Raw genomic sequence first — 16,310 nt, 5'->3', positions numbered from 1 at the left:
CAGCTTCCGTGGCTCAATGGTTAGCGCGTTCGGCTGTTAACCAATAGGTTGGTGGTTCGAGCCCATTTGGGAGCGCTGTTGTGAGGTCTCAGATGTGACGTAAAAAGTCAAGGTTTTTACACAATACCTGACGAGCATTTAATTTTTGGGCTTCCGTGGCGCAATGGTTAGCGCGTTCAGCTGTTAACCAATAGGTTGGTGGTTCGATCCCACCCGGGAGCGGTGTTGTGGGATCTCAAATGTAACGTAGAAAGCCAAAGTTTTTCCACAATACCTGACGACCATTCAGTTTTTGGGCTTCCGTGGCGCAATGGATAGCGCGTTCGGCTGTAAACCAATAGGTTGGTGGTTCGAGCCCACCCGGGAGCGGTGATGTGGGATTTCAAATGTAACGTAGAAAGCCAAAGTTTTTCCACAATACCTGACGACCATTTATTTTTCTGGCTTCCTTGGCGCAATGGTTAGCGCGTTCGGCTGTTAACCGAAAGGTTGGTGGTTCGAGCCCAACCGGGAGAGGTGCTGTAGGGTCTCAGATGTAACGTAATAAGTCATAACTTATCCACAATACCTGACAACCATTTTATTTCTGAACTTCCATGGCTCAATGGTTAGCGCGTTCGGCTGTTAACCAATAGGTTGGTGGTTCGAGCCCATCCAAGAGCGGTGTTGTGAGGTTTCAGATGTAACGTAAAATGTCAGATTTTTTCCACAATACCTGACGACCATTTATTTTTCTGGCTTCCTTGGCGCAATGGTTAGCGCGTTCGGCTGTTAACCGAAAGGTTGGTGGTTCGAGCCCAACCGGGAGAGGTGTTGTAGGGTTTCAGATGTAACGTAATAAGTCATAACTTATCCACAATACGTGACAACCATTTAATTTCTGAGCTTCCGTGGCTCAATGGTTAGCGCGTTCGGCTGTTAACCATTAGGTTGGTGGTTCGAGCCCATCCGGGAGCGGTGTTGTAGGGTTTCAGATGTAACGTAATAAGTCATAACTTATCCACAATACGTGACAACCATTTAATTTCTGAGCTTCCGTGGCTCTATGGTTAGCGCGTTCGGCTGTTAAACAATAGGTTGGTGGTTCGAGCCCATCCGGGAGCGGTGTTGTGAGGTCTCAGATGTGACGTAAAAAGTCAAGGTTTTTACACAATACCTGACGAGCATTTAACTTTTGGGTTTCCGTGGCGCAATGATTAGCGCGTTCAGCTGTTAATCGAAAGGTTGAAGGTTCGAGCCCACCCGGGAGAGGTGTTGTGGGGTCTCAGATGTAGCGTAAAAAGTCAAAACTTTTCCACAATACGTGACAACCATTTAATTTCTGAGCTTCCGTGGCTCAATGGTTAGCGCGATCGGCTGTTAACCAATAGGTTGGTGGTTCGAGCCCACCCAGGAGCGGTGTTGTGGGATCTCTAATGTAACGTAAAAACCCAAAGTTTTCCCACAATACCTGACGACCATTTAATTTTTGGGCGTCCGTGGAGCAATGGTTAGCGCGTTCGGTTGTTAACCAATAGGTTGGTGGTTCGAGCCCTCCCGGGAGCGGTGTTGTGACGTCTCAGATGTAACGTAAAATGTCAGAGTTTTTCCACAATACCTGACGAAAATTTAATTTTTGGGCTTCAGTGGCGCAATGGTTAGCGCGTTCGGCTGTTAACCAATAGGTTGGTGGTTCGAGCCCATCCGGGAGAAGTGTTGTGACGTCTCAGATGTAACGTTAAATGTCAGAGTTTTTCCACAATACCTGACGAACATTTAATTTTTGGGCTTCCGTGGCTCAATGGTTAGAGCGTTCGGCTGTTAACCAATAGGTTGGTGGTTCGAGCCCGACCGTGAGAGGTGTTGTAGGGTCTCAGATGTAACGTAATAAGTCATAACTTATCCACAATACCTGACAACCATTTAATTTCTCAGCTTCCGTGGCTCAATGGTTAGCGCGTTCGGCTGTTAACCAATAGGTTGGTGGTTCGAGCCCATTTGGGAGCGCTGTTGTGAGGTCTCAGATGTGACGTAAAAAGTCAAGGTTTTTACACAATACCTGACGAGCATTTAATTTTTGGGCTTCCGTGGCGCAATGGTTAGCGCGTTCAGCTGTTAACCAATAGGTTGGTGGTTCGATCCCACCCGGGAGCGGTGTTGTGGGATCTCAAATGTAACGTAGAAAGCCAAAGTTTTTCCACAATACCTGACGACCATTCAGTTTTTGGGCTTCCGTGGCGCAATGGATAGCGCGTTCGGCTGTAAACCAATAGGTTGGTGGTTCGAGCCCACCCGGGAGCGGTGATGTGGGATTTCAAATGTAACGTAGAAAGCCAAAGTTTTTCCACAATACCTGACGACCATTTATTTTTCTGGCTTCCTTGGCGCAATGGTTAGCGCGTTCGGCTGTTAACCGAAAGGTTGGTGGTTCGAGCCCAACCGGGAGAGGTGCTGTAGGGTCTCAGATGTAACGTAATAAGTCATAACTTATCCACAATACCTGACAACCATTTTATTTCTGAACTTCCATGGCTCAATGGTTAGCGCGTTCGGCTGTTAACCAATAGGTTGGTGGTTCGAGCCCATCCAAGAGCGGTGTTGTGAGGTTTCAGATGTAACGTAAAATGTCAGATTTTTTCCACAATACCTGACGACCATTTATTTTTCTGGCTTCCTTGGCGCAATGGTTAGCGCGTTCGGCTGTTAACCGAAAGGTTGGTGGTTCGAGCCCAACCGGGAGAGGTGTTGTAGGGTTTCAGATGTAACGTAATAAGTCATAACTTATCCACAATACGTGACAACCATTTAATTTCTGAGCTTCCGTGGCTCAATGGTTAGCGCGTTCGGCTGTTAACCATTAGGTTGGTGGTTCGAGCCCATCCGGGAGCGGTGTTGTAGGGTTTCAGATGTAACGTAATAAGTCATAACTTATCCACAATATGTGACAACCATTTAATTTCTGAGCTTCCGTGGCTCTATGGTTAGCGCGTTCGGCTGTTAAACAATAGGTTGGTGGTTCGAGCCCATCCGGGAGCGGTGTTGTGAGGTCTCAGATGTGACGTAAAAAGCCAAAGTTTTTCCACAATACCTGACGACCATTTAATTTTTGGGCTTCCGTGGCGCAATGATTAGCGCGATCAGCTGTTAATCGAAAGGTTGAAGGTTCGAGCCCACCCGGGAGAGGTGTTGTGGGGTCTCAGATGTAGCGTAAAAAGTCAAAACTTTTCCACATTACGTGACAACCATTTAATTTCTGAGCTTCCGTGGCTCAATGGTTAGCGCGTTCGGCTGTTAACCAATAGGTTGGTGGTTCGAGCCCATCCGGGAGCGGTGTTGTGAGGTCTCAGATGTAACATAAATGTTATAGTTTTTCCACAGCACCTGACGACCATTTAATATTTGGGCTTCCGTTGCGCTATGGTTAGCGCGTTCGGCTGTTAACCGAAAGGTTGGTGGTTCGAGCCCATCCGGGAGCGGTGTTGTGAGGTCTCAGATGTGACGTAAAAAGTCAAGGTTTTTACACAATACCTGACGAGCATTTAATTTTTGGGCTTCCGTGGCGCAATGGTTAGCGCGTTCAGCTGTTAACCAATAGGTTAGTGGTTCGAGCCCACCCGGGAGCGGCGTTGTGGGATGTCAAACGTAACGTAGAAAGCCAAAGTTTTTCCACAATACCTGACGACCATTTAATTTTTGGGCTTCCGTGGCGCAATGATTAGCGCGATCAGCTGTTAATCGAAAGGTTGAAGGTTCGAGCCCACCCGGGAGAGGTGTTGTGGGGTCTCAGATGTAGCGTAAAAAGTCAAAACTTTTCCACATTACGTGACAACCATTTAATTTCTGAGCTTCCGTGGCTCAATGGTTAGCGCGTTCGGCTGTTAACCAATAGGTTGGTGGTTCGAGCCCATCCGGGAGCGGTGTTGTGAGGTCTCAGATGTAACATAAATGTTATAGTTTTTCCACAGCACCTGACGACCATTTAATATTTGGGCTTCCGTTGCGCTATGGTTAGCGCGTTCGGCTGTTAACCGAAAGGTTGGTGGTTCGAGCCCATCCGGGAGCGGTGTTGTGAGGTCTCAGATGTGACGTAAAAAGTCAAGGTTTTTACACAATACCTGACGAGCATTTAATTTTTGGGCTTCCGTTGCGCAATGGTTATCGCGTTCAGCTGTTAACCAATAGGTTGGTGGTTCGAGCCCACCCGGGAGCGGTGTTGTGGGATCTCAAATGTAACGTAGAAAACCAAAGTTTTTCCACAATGCCTGACGACCATTTAGTTTTTGGGCTTCCGTGGCGCAATGGTTAGCGCGTTCGGCTGTTAACCAATAGGTTGGTGGTTCGAGCCCACCCGGGAGCGGTGATGTGGGGTCTCAAATGTAACGTAGAAAGCCAAAGTTTTTCCACAATACCTGACGACCATTTATTTTTTGGGCTTCCTTGGCGCAATGGTTAGCGCGTTCGGCTGTTAACCGAAAGGTTGGTGGTTCGAGCCCAACCGGGAGAGGTGTTGTAGGGTTTCAGATGTAACGTAATAAGTCATAACTTATCCACAATACGTGACAACCATTTAATTTCTGAGCTTCCGTGGCTCAATGGTTAGCGCGTTCGGCTGTTAACCAATAGGTTGGTGGTTCGAGCCCATCCGGGAGCGGTGTTGTAGGGTTTCAGATGTAACGTAATAAGTCATAACTTATCCACAATACGTGACAACCATTTAATTTCTGAGCTTCCGTGGCTCTATGGTTAGCGCGTTCGGCTGTTAACCAATAGGTTGGTGGTTCGAGCCCATCCGGGAGCGGTGTTGTGAGGTCTCAGATGTGACGTATAAAGTCAAGGTTTTTACACAATACCTGACGAGCATTTAACTTTTGGGCTTCCGTGGCGCAATGATTAGCGCGTTCAGCTGTTAATCGAAAGGTTGAAGGTTCGAGCCCACCCGGGAGAGGTGTTGTGGGGTCTCAGATGTAGCGTAAAAAGTCAAAACTTTTCCACAATACGTGACAACCATTTAATTTCTGAGCTTCCGTGGCTCAATGGTTAGCGCGTTCGGCTGTTAACCAATAGGTTGGTGGTTCGAGCCCATCCGGGAGCGGTGTTGTGAGGTCTCAGATGTGACGTAAAAAGTCAAGGTTTTTACACAATACCTGACGAGCATTTAAGTTTTGGGCTTCCGTGGCGCAATGGTTAGCGCGTTCGGCTGTTAACCGAAAGGTTGGTGGTTCGAGCCCAACCGGGAGCGGTGTTGTGAGGTCTCAGATGTGACGTAAAAAGTCAAGGTTTTTACACAGTACCTGACGAGCATTTAATTTTTGGGCTTCCGTGGCGCAATGGTTAGCGCGTTCAGCTGTTAACCAATAGGTTAGTGGTTCGAGCCCACCCGGGAGCGGCGTTGTGGGATGTCAAACGTAACGTAGAAAGCCAAAGTTTTTCCACAATACCTGACGACCATTTAATTTTTGGGCTTCCGTGGCGCAATGATTAGCGCGATCAGCTGTTAATCGAAAGGTTGAAGGTTCGAGCCCACCCGGGAGAGGTGTTGTGGGGTCTCAGATGTAGCGTAAAAAGTCAAAACTTTTCCACATTACGTGACAACCATTTAATTTCTGAGCTTCCGTGGCTCAATGGTTAGCGCGTTCGGCTGTTAACCAATAGGTTGGTGGTTCGAGCCCATCCGGGAGCGGTGTTGTGAGGTCTCAGATGTAACATAAATGTCATAGTTTTTCCACAGCACCTGACGACCATTTAATATTTGGGCTTCCGTTGCGCTATGGTTAGCGCGTTCGGCTGTTAACCGAAAGGTTGGTGGTTCGAGCCCACCCAGAAGCGGTGTTGTGGGATCTCTAATGTAACGTAAAAACCCAAAGTTTTCTTACAATACCTGACGACCATTTAATTTTTGGGCGTCCGTGGCGCAATGGTTAGCGCGTTCGGTTGTTAACCAATAGGTTGGTGGTTCGAGCCCTCCCGGGAGCGGTGTTGTGACGTCTCAGATGTGAAGTAAAAAGTCAAAGTTTTACCTCAATACCTGACGACCATTTAATATTTGGGCTTCCGTTGCGCTATGGTTAGCGCGTTCGGCTGTTAACCAATAGGTTGGTGGTTCGAGCCCATCCGGGAGCGGTGTTGTGACGTCTCAGATGTGACGTAAAAAGTCAAGTTTTTTCCACAATACCTGACGACCATTTAATTTTTGGGCTTCCGTGGCGCAATGGTTAGCGCGTTCGGCTGTTAACCGAAAGGTTGGTGGTTCGAGCCCAACCGGGAGAGGTGTTGTAGGGTCTCAGATGTAACGTAATAAGTCATAACTTATCCACAATACCTGACAACCATTTAATTTCTGAGCTTCCGTGGCACAATGGTTAGCGCGTTCGGCTGTTAACCAATAGGTTGGTGGTTCGAGCCCATCCGGGAGCGGTGTTGTGAGGTCTCAGATGTGACGTAAAAAGTCTAGGATTTTACACAATACGTGACGACCATTTAATTTTTGGGCTTCCGTGGCGCAATGGTCAGCGCGTTCAGTTGTTAACCGAAAGGTTGGTGGTTCGAGCCCATCCGGGAGCGCTGTTGTGACGTCTCAGATGTAACGTAAAATGTCAGAGTTTTTCCACAATACCTGACGAACATTTAATTTTCGGGCTTCCGTGGCGCAATTATTAGCGCGTTCAACTGTTAATCGAAAGGCTGGTGGTTCGAGCCCACCCGGAAGAGGTGTTGTGGGGTCTCAGATGTAGTGTAAAAAGTCAAAACTTATCCACAATACGTGACAACCATTTAATTTCTGAGCTTCCGTGGCTCATTGGTTAGCGCGTTCGGCTGTTAACCAATAGGTTGGTGGTTCGAGCCCACCCGGAAGCGGTGGTGTGGGATCTCAAATGTAACGTAGAAAGCAAAAGTTTTGCCACAACACCTGACGACCATTTAATTTTTGGGCTTCCGTGGCGCAATGATTAGCGCGTTCAGCTGTTAATCGAAAGGTTGAAGGTTCGAGCCCACCCGGGAGAGGTATTGTGGGGTCTCAGATGTAGCGTAAAAAGTCAAAACTTTTCCACAATACGTGAGAACCATTTAATTTCTGAGCTTACGTGGCTCAATGGTTAGCGCGTTCGGCTTTTAACCAATAGGTTGGTGGTTCGAGCCCATCCGGGAGCGGTGTTGTGAGGTCTCAGATGTGACGTAAAAAGTCAAGGTTTTTACACAATACCTGACGAGCATTTAACTTTCGGGCTTCCGTGGCTCAATGGTTAGCGCGTTCGGCTGTTAACCAATAGGTTGGTGGTTCGAGCAAATCCGGGAGCGGTGTTGTGACGTCTCAGATGTGACGTAAAAAGTCAAGGTTTTTTCCACAACACCTGACGAACATTTAATTTTTGGGCTTCCGTGGCGCAATGGTTAGCGCGTTAGGCTGTTAACCAATAGGTTGGTGGTTCGAGCCCATCCGGGAGCGGTGTTGTGAGGTCTCAGATGTAACGTAAAATGTCAGAGTTTTTCCACAATACCTGACGAACATTTAATTTTTGAGCTTCCGTGGCGCAATGATTAGCGCGTTCAGCTGTTAATCGAAAGGTTGAAGGTTCGAGCCCACCCGGGAGAGGTGTTGTGGGGTCTCAGATGTAGCGTAAAAAGTCAAAACTTTTCCACAATACGTGACAACCATTTAATTTCTGAGCTTCCGTGGGTCAATGGTTAGCGCGTTCGGTTGTTAACCAATAGGTTGGTGGTTCGAGCCCATCCGGGAGCGGTGTTGTGAGGTCTCAGATGTGACGTAAAAAGTCAAGGTTTTTCCACAATACCTGACGAACATTTAATTTTTGGGCTTCCGTGGCGCAATGATTAGCGCGTTCAGCTGTTAATCGAAAGGTTGAAGGTTCGAGCCCTCCCGGGAGAGTTGTTGTGGGGTCTCAGATGTAGCGTAAAAAGTCAAAACTTTTCCACAATACGTGACAACCATATAATTTCTGAGCTTCCGTGGCTCAATGGTTAGCGCGTTCGGCTGTTAACCAATAGGTTGGTGGTTCGAGCCCATCCGGGAGCGGTGTTGTGACGTCTCAGATGTAACGTAAAATGTCAGAGTTTTTCCACAATACCTGACGAACATTTAATTTTTGGGCTTCCGTGGCGCAATGATTAGCGCGTTCAGCTGTTAACCAATAGGTTGGTGGTTCGAGCCCATCCGGGAGCGGTGTTGTGACGTCTCAGATGTGACGTAAAAAGTCAAGGTTTTTTCCACAACACCTGACGAACATTTAATTTTTGGGCTTCCGTGGCGCAATGGTTAGCGCGTTAGGCTGTTAACCAATAGGTTGGTGGTTCGAGCCCATCCGGGAGCGGTGTTGCGAGGTCTCAGATGTAACGTAAAATGTCAGAGTTTTTCCACAATACCTGACGAACATTTAATTTTTGAGCTTCCGTGGCGCAATGATTAGCGCGTTCAGCTGTTAATCGAAAGGTTGAAGGTTCGAGCCCACCCGGGAGAGGTGTTGTGGGTCCTCAGATGTAGCGTAAAAAGTCAAAACTTTTCCACAATACGTGACAACCATTTAATTTCTGAGCTTCCGTGGCTCAATGGTTAGCGCGTTCGGCTGTTAACCAATAGGTTGGTGGTTCGAGCCCATCCGGGAGCGGTGTTGTGACGTCTCAGATGTGACGTAAAAAGTCAAGGTTTTTTCCACAACACCTGACGACCATTTAATTTTTGGGCTTCCGTGGCGCAATGGTTAGCGCGTTCGGCTGTTAACCAATAGGTTGGTGGTTCGAGCCCATCCGGGAGCGGTGTTGTGAGGTCTCAGATGTAACGTAAAATGTCAGAGTTTTTCCACAATACCTGACGAACATTTAATTTTTGGGCTTCCTTGGCGCAATGGTTAGCGCGTTCGGCTGTTAACCAATAGGTTGGTGGTTCGAGCCCACCCGGGAGCGGTGATGTGGGGTCTCAAATGTAACGTAGAAAGCCAAAGTTTTTCCACAATACCTGACGACCATTTATTTTTTGGGCTTCCTTGGCGCAATGGTTAGCGCGTTCGGCTGTTAACCGAAAGGTTGGTGGTTCGAGCCCAACCGGGAGAGGTGTTGTAGGGTTTCAGATGTAACGTAATAAGTCATAACTTATCCACAATACGTGACAACCATTTAATTTCTGAGCTTCCGTGGCTCAATGGTTAGCGCGTTCGGCTGTTAACCAATAGGTTGGTGGTTCGAGCCCATCCGGGAGCGGTGTTGTAGGGTTTCAGATGTAACGTAATAAGTCATAACTTATCCACAATACGTGACAACCATTTAATTTCTGAGCTTCCGTGGCTCTATGGTTAGCGCGTTCGGCTGTTAAACAATAGGTTGGTGGTTCGAGCCCATCCGGGAGCGGTGTTGTGAGGTCTCAGATGTGACGTATAAAGTCAAGGTTTTTACACAATACCTGACGAGCATTTAACTTTTGGGCTTCCGTGGCGCAATGATTAGCGCGTTCAGCTGTTAATCGAAAGGTTGAAGGTTCGAGCCCACCCGGGAGAGGTGTTGTGGGGTCTCAGATGTAGCGTAAAAAGTCAAAACTTTTCCACAATACGTGACAACCATTTAATTTCTGAGCTTCCGTGGCTCAATGGTTAGCGCGTTCGGCTGTTAACCAATAGGTTGGTGGTTCGAGCCCATCCGGGAGCGGTGTTGTGAGGTCTCAGATGTGACGTAAAAAGTCAAGGTTTTTACACAATACCTGACGAGCATTTAAGTTTTGGGCTTCCGTGGCGCAATGGTTAGCGCGTTCGGCTGTTAACCGAAAGGTTGGTGGTTCGAGCCCAACCGGGAGCGGTGTTGTGAGGTCTCAGATGTGACGTAAAAAGTCAAGGTTTTTACACAGTACCTGACGAGCATTTAATTTTTGGGCTTCCGTGGCGCAATGGTTAGCGCGTTCAGCTGTTAACCAATAGGTTAGTGGTTCGAGCCCACCCGGGAGCGGCGTTGTGGGATGTCAAACGTAACGTAGAAAGCCAAAGTTTTTCCACAATACCTGACGACCATTTAATTTTTGGGCTTCCGTGGCGCAATGATTAGCGCGATCAGCTGTTAATCGAAAGGTTGAAGGTTCGAGCCCACCCGGGAGAGGTGTTGTGGGGTCTCAGATGTAGCGTAAAAAGTCAAAACTTTTCCACATTACGTGACAACCATTTAATTTCTGAGCTTCCGTGGCTCAATGGTTAGCGCGTTCGGCTGTTAACCAATAGGTTGGTGGTTCGAGCCCATCCGGGAGCGGTGTTGTGAGGTCTCAGATGTAACATAAATGTCATAGTTTTTCCACAGCACCTGACGACCATTTAATATTTGGGCTTCCGTTGCGCTATGGTTAGCGCGTTCGGCTGTTAACCGAAAGGTTGGTGGTTCGAGCCCACCCAGAAGCGGTGTTGTGGGATCTCTAATGTAACGTAAAAACCCAAAGTTTTCTTACAATACCTGACGACCATTTAATTTTTGGGCGTCCGTGGCGCAATGGTTAGCGCGTTCGGTTGTTAACCAATAGGTTGGTGGTTCGAGCCCTCCCGGGAGCGGTGTTGTGACGTCTCAGATGTGAAGTAAAAAGTCAAAGTTTTACCTCAATACCTGACGACCATTTAATATTTGGGCTTCCGTTGCGCTATGGTTAGCGCGTTCGGCTGTTAACCAATAGGTTGGTGGTTCGAGCCCATCCGGGAGCGGTGTTGTGACGTCTCAGATGTGACGTAAAAAGTCAAGTTTTTTCCACAATACCTGACGACCATTTAATTTTTGGGCTTCCGTGGCGCAATGGTTAGCGCGTTCGGCTGTTAACCGAAAGGTTGGTGGTTCGAGCCCAACCGGGAGAGGTGTTGTAGGGTCTCAGATGTAACGTAATAAGTCATAACTTATCCACAATACCTGACAACCATTTAATTTCTGAGCTTCCGTGGCACAATGGTTAGCGCGTTCGGCTGTTAACCAATAGGTTGGTGGTTCGAGCCCATCCGGGAGCGGTGTTGTGAGGTCTCAGATGTGACGTAAAAAGTCTAGGATTTTACACAATACCTGACGACCATTTAATTTTTGGGCTTCCGTGGCGCAATGGTCAGCGCGTTCAGTTGTTAACCGAAAGGTTGGTGGTTCGAGCCCATCCGGGAGCGCTGTTGTGACGTCTCAGATGTAACGTAAAATGTCAGAGTTTTTCCACAATACCTGACGAACATTTAATTTTCGGGCTTCCGTGGCGCAATTATTAGCGCGTTCAACTGTTAATCGAAAGGCTGGTGGTTCGAGCCCACCCGGAAGAGGTGTTGTGGGGTCTCAGATGTAGTGTAAAAAGTCAAAACTTATCCACAATACGTGACAACCATTTAATTTCTGAGCTTCCGTGGCTCATTGGTTAGCGCGTTCGGCTGTTAACCAATAGGTTGGTGGTTCGAGCCCACCCGGAAGCGGTGGTGTGGGATCTCAAATGTAACGTAGAAAGCAAAAGTTTTGCCACAACACCTGACGACCATTTAATTTTTGGGCTTCCGTGGCGCAATGATTAGCGCGTTCAGCTGTTAATCGAAAGGTTGAAGGTTCGAGCCCACCCGGGAGAGGTATTGTGGGGTCTCAGATGTAGCGTAAAAAGTCAAAACTTTTCCACAATACGTGAGAACCATTTAATTTCTGAGCTTACGTGGCTCAATGGTTAGCGCGTTCGGCTTTTAACCAATAGGTTGGTGGTTCGAGCCCATCCGGGAGCGGTGTTGTGAGGTCTCAGATGTGACGTAAAAAGTCAAGGTTTTTACACAATACCTGACGAGCATTTAACTTTCGGGCTTCCGTGGCTCAATGGTTAGCGCGTTCGGCTGTTAACCAATAGGTTGGTGGTTCGAGCAAATCCGGGAGCGGTGTTGTGACGTCTCAGATGTGACGTAAAAAGTCAAGGTTTTTTCCACAACACCTGACGAACATTTAATTTTTGGGCTTCCGTGGCGCAATGGTTAGCGCGTTAGGCTGTTAACCAATAGGTTGGTGGTTCGAGCCCATCCGGGAGCGGTGTTGTGAGGTCTCAGATGTAACGTAAAATGTCAGAGTTTTTCCACAATACCTGACGAACATTTAATTTTTGAGCTTCCGTGGCGCAATGATTAGCGCGTTCAGCTGTTAATCGAAAGGTTGAAGGTTCGAGCCCACCCGGGAGAGGTGTTGTGGGGTCTCAGATGTAGCGTAAAAAGTCAAAACTTTTCCACAATACGTGACAACCATTTAATTTCTGAGCTTCCGTGGGTCAATGGTTAGCGCGTTCGGTTGTTAACCAATAGGTTGGTGGTTCGAGCCCATCCGGGAGCGGTGTTGTGAGGTCTCAGATGTGACGTAAAAAGTCAAGGTTTTTCCACAATACCTGACGAACATTTAATTTTTGGGCTTCCGTGGCGCAATGATTAGCGCGTTCAGCTGTTAATCGAAAGGTTGAAGGTTCGAGCCCTCCCGGGAGAGTTGTTGTGGGGTCTCAGATGTAGCGTAAAAAGTCAAAACTTTTCCACAATACGTGACAACCATATAATTTCTGAGCTTCCGTGGCTCAATGGTTAGCGCGTTCGGCTGTTAACCAATAGGTTGGTGGTTCGAGCCCATCCGGGAGCGGTGTTGTGACGTCTCAGATGTAACGTAAAATGTCAGAGTTTTTCCACAATACCTGACGAACATTTAATTTTTGGGCTTCCGTGGCGCAATGATTAGCGCGTTCAGCTGTTAACCAATAGGTTGGTGGTTCGAGCCCATCCGGGAGCGGTGTTGTGACGTCTCAGATGTGACGTAAAAAGTCAAGGTTTTTTCCACAACACCTGACGAACATTTAATTTTTGGGCTTCCGTGGCGCAATGGTTAGCGCGTTAGGCTGTTAACCAATAGGTTGGTGGTTCGAGCCCATCCGGGAGCGGTGTTGCGAGGTCTCAGATGTAACGTAAAATGTCAGAGTTTTTCCACAATACCTGACGAACATTTAATTTTTGAGCTTCCGTGGCGCAATGATTAGCGCGTTCAGCTGTTAATCGAAAGGTTGAAGGTTCGAGCCCACCCGGGAGAGGTGTTGTGGGTCCTCAGATGTAGCGTAAAAAGTCAAAACTTTTCCACAATACGTGACAACCATTTAATTTCTGAGCTTCCGTGGCTCAATGGTTAGCGCGTTCGGCTGTTAACCAATAGGTTGGTGGTTCGAGCCCATCCGGGAGCGGTGTTGTGACGTCTCAGATGTGACGTAAAAAGTCAAGGTTTTTTCCACAACACCTGACGACCATTTAATTTTTGGGCTTCCGTGGCGCAATGGTTAGCGCGTTCGGCTGTTAACCAATAGGTTGGTGGTTCGAGCCCATCCGGGAGCGGTGTTGTGAGGTCTCAGATGTAACGTAAAATGTCAGAGTTTTTCCACAATACCTGACGAATATTTAATTTTTGAGCTTCCGTGGCGCAATGATTAGCGCGTTCAGCTGTTAATCGAAAGGTTGAAGGTTCGAGCCCACCCGGGAGAGGTGTTGTGGGGTCTCAGATGTAGCGTAAAAAGTCAAAACTTTTCCACAATACGTGACAACCATTTAATTTCTGAGCTTCCGTGGGTCAATGGTTAGCGCGTTCGGTTGTTAACCAATAGGTTGGTGGTTCGAGCCCATCCGGGAGCGGTGTTGTGAGGTCTCAGATGTGACGTAAAAAGTCAAGGTTTTTCCACAATACCTGACGAACATTTAATTTTTGGGCTTCCGTGGCGCAATGATTAGCGCGTTCAGCTGTTAATCGAAAGGTTGAAGGTTCGAGCCCTCCCGGGAGAGTTGTTGTGGGGTCTCAGATGTAGCGTAAAAAGTCAAAACTTTTCCACAATACGTGACAACCATTTAATTTCTGAGCTTCCGTGGCTCAATGGTTAGCGCGTTCGGCTGTTAACCAATAGGTTGGTGGTTCGAGCCCATCCGGGAGCGGTGTTGTGACGTCTCAGATGTAACGTAAAATGTCAGAGTTTTTCCACAATACCTGACGAACATTTAATTTTTGGGCTTCCCTGGCGCAATGATTAGCGCGTTCAGCTGTTAACCAATAGGTTGGTGGTTCGAGCCCATCCGGGAGCGGTGTTGTGACGTCTCAGATGTGACGTAAAAAGTCAAGGTTTTTTCCACAACACCTGACGAACATTTAATTTTTGGGCTTCCGTGGCGCAATGGTTAGCGCGTTAGGCTGTTAACCAATAGGTTGGTGGTTCGAGCCCATCCGGGAGCGGTGTTGCGAGGTCTCAGATGTAACGTAAAATGTCAGAGTTTTTCCACAATACCTGACGAACATTTAATTTTTGAGCTTCCGTGGCGCAATGATTAGCGCGTTCAGCTGTTAATCGAAAGGTTGAAGGTTCGAGCCCACCCGGGAGAGGTGTTGTGGGTCCTCAGATGTAGCGTAAAAAGTCAAAACTTTTCCACAATACGTGACAACCATTTAATTTCTGAGCTTCCGTGGCTCAATGGTTAGCGCGTTCGGCTGTTAACCAATAGGTTGGTGGTTCGAGCCCATCCGGGAGCGGTGTTGTGACGTCTCAGATGTGACGTAAAAAGTCAAGGTTTTTTCCACAACACCTGACGACCATTTAATTTTTGGGCTTCCGTGGCGCAATGGTTAGCGCGTTCGGCTGTTAACCAATAGGTTGGTGGTTCGAGCCCATCCGGGAGCGGTGTTGTGAGGTCTCAGATGTAACGTAAAATGTCAGAGTTTTTCCACAATACCTGACGAACATTTAATTTTTGAGCTTCCGTGGCGCAATGATTAGCGCGTTCAGCTGTTAATCGAAAGGTTGAAGGTTCGAGCCCACCCGGGAGAGGTGTTGTGGGGTCTCAGATGTAGCGTAAAAAGTCAAAACTTTTCCACAATACGTGACAACCATTTAATTTCTGAGCTTCCGTGGGTCAATGGTTAGCGCGTTCGGTTGTTAACCAATAGGTTGGTGGTTCGAGCCCATCCGGGAGCGGTGTTGTGAGGTCTCAGATGTGACGTAAAAAGTCAAGGTTTTTCCACAATACCTGACGAACATTTAATTTTTGGGCTTCCGTGGCGCAATGATTAGCGCGTTCAGCTGTTAATCGAAAGGTTGAAGGTTCGAGCCCTCCCGGGAGAGTTGTTGTGGGGTCTCAGATGTAGCGTAAAAAGTCAAAACTTTTCCACAATACGTGACAACCATTTAATTTCTGAGCTTCCGTGGCTCAATGGTTAGCGCGTTCGGCTGTTAACCAATAGGTTGGTGGTTCGAGCCCATCCGGGAGCGGTGTTGTGACGTCTCAGATGTAACGTAAAATGTCAGAGTTTTTCCACAATACCTGACGAACATTTAATTTTTGGGCTTCCCTGGCGCAATGATTAGCGCGTTCAGCTGTTAACCAATAGGTTGGTGGTTCGAGCCCATCCGGGAGCGGTGTTGTGACGTCTCAGATGTGACGTAAAAAGTCAAGGTTTTTTCCACAACACCTGACGAACATTTAATTTTTGGGCTTCCGTGGCGCAATGGTTAGCGCGTTAGGCTGTTAACCAATAGGTTGGTGGTTCGAGCCCATCCGGGAGCGGTGTTGCGAGGTCTCAGATGTAACGTAAAATGTCAGAGTTTTTCCACAATACCTGACGAACATTTAATTTTTGAGCTTCCGTGGCGCAATGATTAGCGCGTTCAGCTGTTAATCGAAAGGTTGAAGGTTCGAGCCCACCCGGGAGAGGTGTTGTGGGTCCTCAGATGTAGCGTAAAAAGTCAAAACTTTTCCACAATACGTGACAACCATTTAATTTCTGAGCTTCCGTGGCTCAATGGTTAGCGCGTTCGGCTGTTAACCAATAGGTTGGTGGTTCGAGCCCATCCGGGAGCGGTGTTGTGACGTCTCAGATGTGACGTAAAAAGTCAAGGTTTTTTCCACAACACCTGACGACCATTTAATTTTTGGGCTTCCGTGGTGCAATGGTTAGCGCGTTCGGCTGTTAACCAATAGGTTGGTGGTTCGAGCCCATCCGGGAGCGGTGTTGTGAGGTCTCAGATGTAACGTAAAATGTCAGAGTTTTTCCACAATACCTGACGAACATTTAATTTTTGAGCTTCCGTGGCGCAATGATTAGCGCGTTCAGCTGTTAATCGAAAGGTTGAAGGTTCGAGCCAACCCGGGAGAGGTGTTGTGGGGTCTCAGATGTAGCGTAAAAAGTCAAAACTTTTCCACAATACGTGACAACCATTTAATTTCTGAGCTTCCGTGGGTCAATGGTTAGCGCGTTCGGTTGTTAACCAATAGGTTGGTGGTTCGAGCCCATCCGGGTGCGGTGTTGTGAGGTCTCAGATGTGACGTAAAAAGTCAAGGTTTTTCCACAATACCTGACGA

The 16,310-nt window shown here is 47.7% G+C and overlaps 2 non-coding genes across 2 annotated transcripts; both read left to right on the top strand.

Annotated features, from left to right (window-relative positions):
- Nucleotides 1–296: 296 nt before the first annotated feature.
- TRNAY-GUA (transfer RNA tyrosine (anticodon GUA)) lies at nucleotides 297–369 on the top strand. The gene has a single exon. It is a non-coding gene; the product is annotated as a tRNA-Tyr (tRNA).
- Nucleotides 370–2,207: 1,838 nt separating this feature from the next.
- TRNAY-GUA (transfer RNA tyrosine (anticodon GUA)) lies at nucleotides 2,208–2,280 on the top strand. Its single transcript has one exon. It is a non-coding gene; the product is annotated as a tRNA-Tyr (tRNA).
- Nucleotides 2,281–16,310: the final 14,030 nt, after the last annotated feature.

This window comes from Phalangium opilio, unplaced genomic scaffold (assembly GCF_054372755.1).
Source record: "Phalangium opilio isolate 3A_F unplaced genomic scaffold, DU_Popi_V2 ptg000329l_1, whole genome shotgun sequence".
NCBI lineage: Eukaryota > Metazoa > Arthropoda > Arachnida > Opiliones > Phalangiidae > Phalangium > Phalangium opilio.
The sequence above is the reverse complement of the archived record's forward strand: the minus strand, read 5'-3'. Positions and strand labels throughout refer to the sequence as shown.